The following is a 6000-nucleotide window of genomic DNA, read 5'->3' on the forward strand; positions in this document are numbered from 1 at the left end:
AGGGTGTCCTGCAGCACAGGACAAGGGCTTCACTTGAAGACAACTGCACCCTTGGGTTGGCATCAACTAGCCATTCACTCACTAAGCGAAGCCCAAAGCCAAGACTTTGGTGTGCATCAGCAGAGTGAAACTGCATCCCAACCAGCAGATCTTCTGGAATGTTGATAGGTATACAAGTCTTAAGCAAAAGAGCTCTTCACAAGAGTAGAACGAGGAGGAATGCTGATAGCAAGCAAGCATCTTACAGCTGGTGGCCCAGAAAGCATTAATGTTTCTTGCATATTGGAGGGGCAGGAGCAAGATCATCAGCTGTTACCTATCAGGGACACTAGAAGAGAACCGGCCTGAGAACAAGACCCAGGACTGTACAGTTACATAGTACAAGGTAAACACCCCACCTCCACCCAGGAAACGTTCCATGCGCTTTTGGTGGGAAACCTTTATGCCTCCTTGAAGCAACAGAACCAAACTCCTGACTGATGAGCTAAAATTGAATATATTGAGAAAAGGCTGTGGGGCGGTTCCTGGAATCAGCAGGGAGCTGAGAGACTCTGGCTTGGAAAACAGGAAAGGGGAAAAAAAGATACTTTGCAACAAATTCCCATGAGGTTTCAAACCTGAGACAGTTTTTATGCAATTTATACCCCATAATGATATGTTAAGATATTTTCTGCCCATTTTAAAGATGTGGAAACAGGTCCAGGGAGCGTAGTTGGCTTGCCCGAGTCACAGAGACCCAGCCCATTCACGTGCGGCGCCCTGGTCCTGGGTTCCGGCTATATACACAGGCTGTGCGGCCTCGTGGGGACAGTGGGCGGAACAGAAAGCCTTTCCCACTGTCCTTGCTGCCTTGTGGTTCCAGAATCAAAGCCCAGACACATACCAGATTGGCTTATCCTAGGGCATGTGTCAAAGCTGCAAGGTGAACAAGAAAGTAAACCTCTGGCATTTTCGGTCAGTGAGAGGTATACTCCGCTACTCTTGACACTCAGGGTAGGTGTAGTGGCTTTGGATGATGTCCATGTCGCTAAGCTGGAACTACCTTTCCAAGGATGTCCTTCCCTGGCTGGTTCAAGTTTAGCGTTGGTCGAGACACTGCATGCAGTTTGGAGCAGAAGCAAAACATCAGTTCTGTGTTTTATGTTCTGAAGATAGACACGGGGCATCAGAGCGTGGAGGCTTCCATGCTCTGCTGGCTCACAGACCCACAGCTCCTGCCAAGTGCCTGGCCAAGTGAAGGGCACCTCTGCGTGCTGCTCTGTGCCTTTCCGATAGGCCGTGTTTCCTGTGGCTTCGAGGCTGGAGGTAGTCACACACAGACGTGCTTCCAGTTCGTACTTGTCCGCTTCCTTCCTTCCTTCCTTCCTGACGGCCACCTGGCTGACCTCTAGCGACTCCAGACTCAACACTAGACCCAGAGGGAACACTTTGCATAGGCTTCTCCACCAGCTCTCCCACACTGGGCCAAGCCTAGCCCCTGTAATCAGTTCCAAGTTCTATAGTTTTGATGGCTTCCTCACCAAGACCACAGGGCCCCCAGACAGAGGAGGCACATCCTCACCCCGGGAATTGAGTATCAGGGCAGTAGCTTGTCCAACTGTCCTGGACACTGAATGTCTCCTATGTTGTTCTCGTGGGATAAGGAATTCACAGACAGACCCTGAGTCTGAAAGCCAGTTCCAACACTTACCGTGAGGTCGGCATCTCTCTGAGCCTCCTTTTTCTCAATGTGTAGAATGAAGGCAGTGCTGACTCCTTCCTTCTGCCTCTTTCTCCCTCTCTTTCCTTGTTTAACTGGTTCTGCTGCCTGAGCTCAAGAGCCCTGATTCAGGGTCATCGTAAGGAGTTAACGATGTAACACAGAATACCTAGGACAAAGCAAGTCCTTTATTAGTAAATGGTAGAAAGCAAAAACAAAACCTTTGCTGGGGATGGGTAAATTAGAAATACCTTGTTTCCGAGGCAACTGCTAATTTACTGGGCCAAAGGGTCAGCAGGAGATGGCATGTCACTCAGAGGTGGCCATGGAGATAGAAGAAAATTCTTCTAAAAATCATAATGTGAACACGTTTCCAATATGGAGACAGAGGCAGAGATTGGAGTGGTGCAGCCACAAGCCAAGGAACACCGGAGCCACCAGAAGCTGGAAGAGCCTCTGGAGGGAGCACAGCCCAGCCAACACCTGGATTTCAGACGTCTCTAGAGCTATGAGAAAATACACGTCTGTTGTTCTGAGCCACCAAGTTTGTGGTAATTTGTTACGACAGCCCTAGGGAAACGAACACAAGCACTCTTCCCTGGGACCATGATTTGTTCAAAACGTGGACACCTGGCCCTTACCCCATATGCTGCGGAGGTGGGGCCTCCTGTGTGTTCCTAGACACTCATGTTGGCCGGGGGGTGGTTTTATGCCCCCAACATGGAAGATGCAAAGCCTCTGTCAATCATTTCACAATGTCTTCTGTGAGGTGTGCCCGACATCGTGACATCAGATGGTGGCTTTATCTTTAACTGGTAGATGGCAGCTGTTGAAGAATAATCAGTATCAAGGCTTCAGAAAACAAAGAGCCTTATTTGGGGTCCTAAGAATTGCAATTCGGGAGTCACAGATTCAGGTAAAACCAAAAGAGTGTTCTGGGGAAGAGAGAATCAGGGGCTTATAAAGGCAAAAGCCACAAGGTTATTGTCTGGCAAGAATTATGACTGATGCAAAAAGGAAATATTTGTCTTTAAGGGATAGGCTGAAACGAGTTATTTAGGGTAAGGGTCTAATAGGTATCTTGAACTTCTGGAACATTGTGCAGATGTTCTGTATGCCCGTGTTAAGATACTAAGTGGTCAAAGGTCAGATTCCACCCGGAATGAGACGTGCGTGAATCCCACTTCCTCGACAGCCTCCTGGCTCCTTTCCGGAGACCTCTCAGCAATACTCACTCCATCTTATTTTCCTTTGACACAGCTGAAGTGGCAAATGCTCAGAGATAGACTTACATTACCTATTACCACAAATCCAGAGGATAGAGTTAAATCATTGAATTTTAAAAATCAGGAGTCCTATAGTGCAGACAAATCTAATTCGGTCAGTTCCTACCTTTCATCCTCCTGAGATTTTCTCAGGGGGAGGATGTGGCTACTTGATTTTTTTTATCTGTGTTGAAAGGGATCAAAACGTGCCACCACAAAATACGCCACTTTGGCATAAGGATTATGTTGACCTCAACGCATTTGAGAAAACCGAAGACACAGGAAGAGTTCACTTGGCTCCCCCTTTCTGCCTAAAATCAAGGCACAAATTTCCACTTGTAAAGGGGACATAAATTTCCCTCTGTAAAGGGGTTTCCCTCTCCAGTACCTGGAAGACCTGAGATGAATCTGCATAACAGACCCTATTAAGCAAACCTTTATCTGCTATATATTTCCTGGTCACCTTCCCACAATTTACCACCTCTAGGAGCCCCAAATCCCTTTCCTTTGTCGCTTCCCCATAATTTAATCACCCTTTGTTAAAGCCCTCCAGGTCTAACCACTTCTTTGGGGTTTCACGTGTTTTCTCTGAAACCTCTGTGCATGTAAGAATATTAAAATTTGTATTCCCCTTCTCCTATTAATCTGTCTTTTGTCAGTTTAATTCAGAGGCTCCATTCATAGCCCCTAGAAGGGAAGAGGAAGTTTTCTTCCTCTACAATGTGAACTGTGGGTGGTAGAACGCACCCACTGGGATCTAATCCTCCAAATACACAAGCAAAGTCTGAGACGACAGAGACCACAGGGATTACGATGGGTGGTGGGAGAGCTTAACAGATTAGCTATTTAGATGGTGGAAAAGAACAAACATTAGTTAAAACTCAGACCATCACTGGTCAACAAGCAACCACTCTTATACATAGACAATGAATTAATCATCCATATACCAGGATGTTTTTCTCAAATTTCTTTGAAAGGAAAATTTCTTACCATTTTAAAACTAGGGCCAGGGTTTTGTGAGATTGAAAGCGAGCAGGACCCTGCAGGGCCTTCCTGGTGGCAGATCCCTCTGTGTCCCCTGTTTCTTGTTTGTAGGAGAAAGGCTTCAGTCTCCTCGGCCTTCCCCAGGATCCAAAGAGCAGACTCAAGCAGTTACTAATTAGAGAAGTGAGGGAATGCAGAAACAAAGGAAAAACAGTCCAGCAAGAAAATTAATGATGGCTTAAACAATAGGTCAGCCATAAAACAGAGTCACAGGACCCCAGTTCCTCCTCAAGGGATATAGATAACAATCGGACACATATCCTCGAGTTGTTTTACAGAAACCAGCGCCTCACTGGATAGAAATTGCTGACCACAAGCATGTAGACCCCAGATTGGTTGGAGTCAGAAGACTGATGGTTAAGATTGCCCAAACACCTCCCTGTTACCTCACCACTGACCAATCAGAAGAACATCCATGGGCTGACCATGTACCCTGCAACCCTCACCCCTAACGGTGCCTTTAAAAATCCTTCACTAAAACCCATCGAAGAGCTCAGGTCTTTTGAGCATAAGCTGCCCGTTCTTGCTTGGCCCTGTGCAATGCACCACAACCTGGTGTCCGCAGGTTGGCTTTTCTGTGCGTCTGGCAAGTGAACCCGAGTTCGGTTCAGTAACGAGACGGACAACTGTTTGTCAATGCCAGTGAAATAAGACACCTCAAAGATGGCAGTAAGTTGGATCAATGAAGATGGTATCAGAAAGCATATCTGTAGATGTTATGACTGACCACAGGGGCAAAGACACCTGAAGTTTCTCTTCCTTACTTTGATAGAGGGAAGTGATGTCTGATGTATGAAGAAAATACTTCTACACTCAAGATTTATTTAAAACGATTCCTAACCCAATTATGTTTCCCTGGATTTTGGCTGTAGGGGAATATAGTAAATGCAGTTGGACAGGTTCGGATGGAATTTGGGCCAAGATAATACAAAAGGCAGATCATATTTGATTTTTGCCATATAGAGTTTTAACTATTCACATTAAAGAGAGTATTGAGTTTTGGGGGCTTCCTAAAGATCTGAGTGATCTGTGGGATGGATGTCCAGAGTGCCTGTGAAGGACACAGATGCAGCACAGCTGGTTCTGTAATGATAGCAAACAGCCAATTCTGGCCGTGGCAAACTCTGCCACCACGGAAACCACACATGGTGGTAAGGATCATGGGGAGTGTGAACTACCCACAAATTACCCCCGTCACCTCCACAGCTTGAGGTCAGTTCCTTTTGAGCTAATTGTGCTTATCTACCACTTCTCTCTCCATGAAAAAAAATTATCCCTTGGCCTGGGGATACTCACCCATGTCTTGCTCACAGACTGGGACCCATGTGCAGCAAGCAGAGATATTTGGGGTAGTTTAAGTAGTAGGATTGAGGGCCCTGTTTCAGGCCACATAGGCTCTGTATAAATGCAATTTCGTAAATTTGTGGGCAGGGGTTATTCATCTGAGCGAAACAGAGGCCAAGCTTAGGTAGGCTGGATTGTAGCCCAAGACACAGGAGAAATTCTTAGCAGCTGTGTTAAGAGGTTTACGACAAGGTAAAAGTTTGGTAAAGACATCAGCCCCGGCAACCCAAAACTCTATTGTCACCCATTGGTTAAAATTTCACAGTGAAATATTCATGTGTTCATTTATCAGGGGATCTACCAGATTCCAGACACCGTGCCAGGTGCTAACATGGAGAATAAGACTTATCACTGTCCCTGCCCTCTTGGAGCTGACCTAGTGGAGGACACAGGAGACAAATGGAAAGTACACACATGAGATTTTCAGAGAGCAATGTGATGATGTCCATATGAAAATAAGGAGGGAGATATGGTGGGGCATGATGGGGGCAGTGAGGTTATGTGAGACAGGCTGGTCAAGAAGGACTTCCTGGAAGAGGAAGCACTTAAGCTGAGGGATGATAAGGAGAAAGGCATGAGAGTGCCTGGGGGGAGGGCTTGTGCCTGACCAAGGAGCTTAACGCACATGGGGAAAGTCCTCTGAAGGAA

This window comes from Phocoena sinus, chromosome 15, assembly GCF_008692025.1.
Source record: "Phocoena sinus isolate mPhoSin1 chromosome 15, mPhoSin1.pri, whole genome shotgun sequence".
Taxonomy (NCBI): Eukaryota; Metazoa; Chordata; class Mammalia; order Artiodactyla; family Phocoenidae; genus Phocoena; species Phocoena sinus.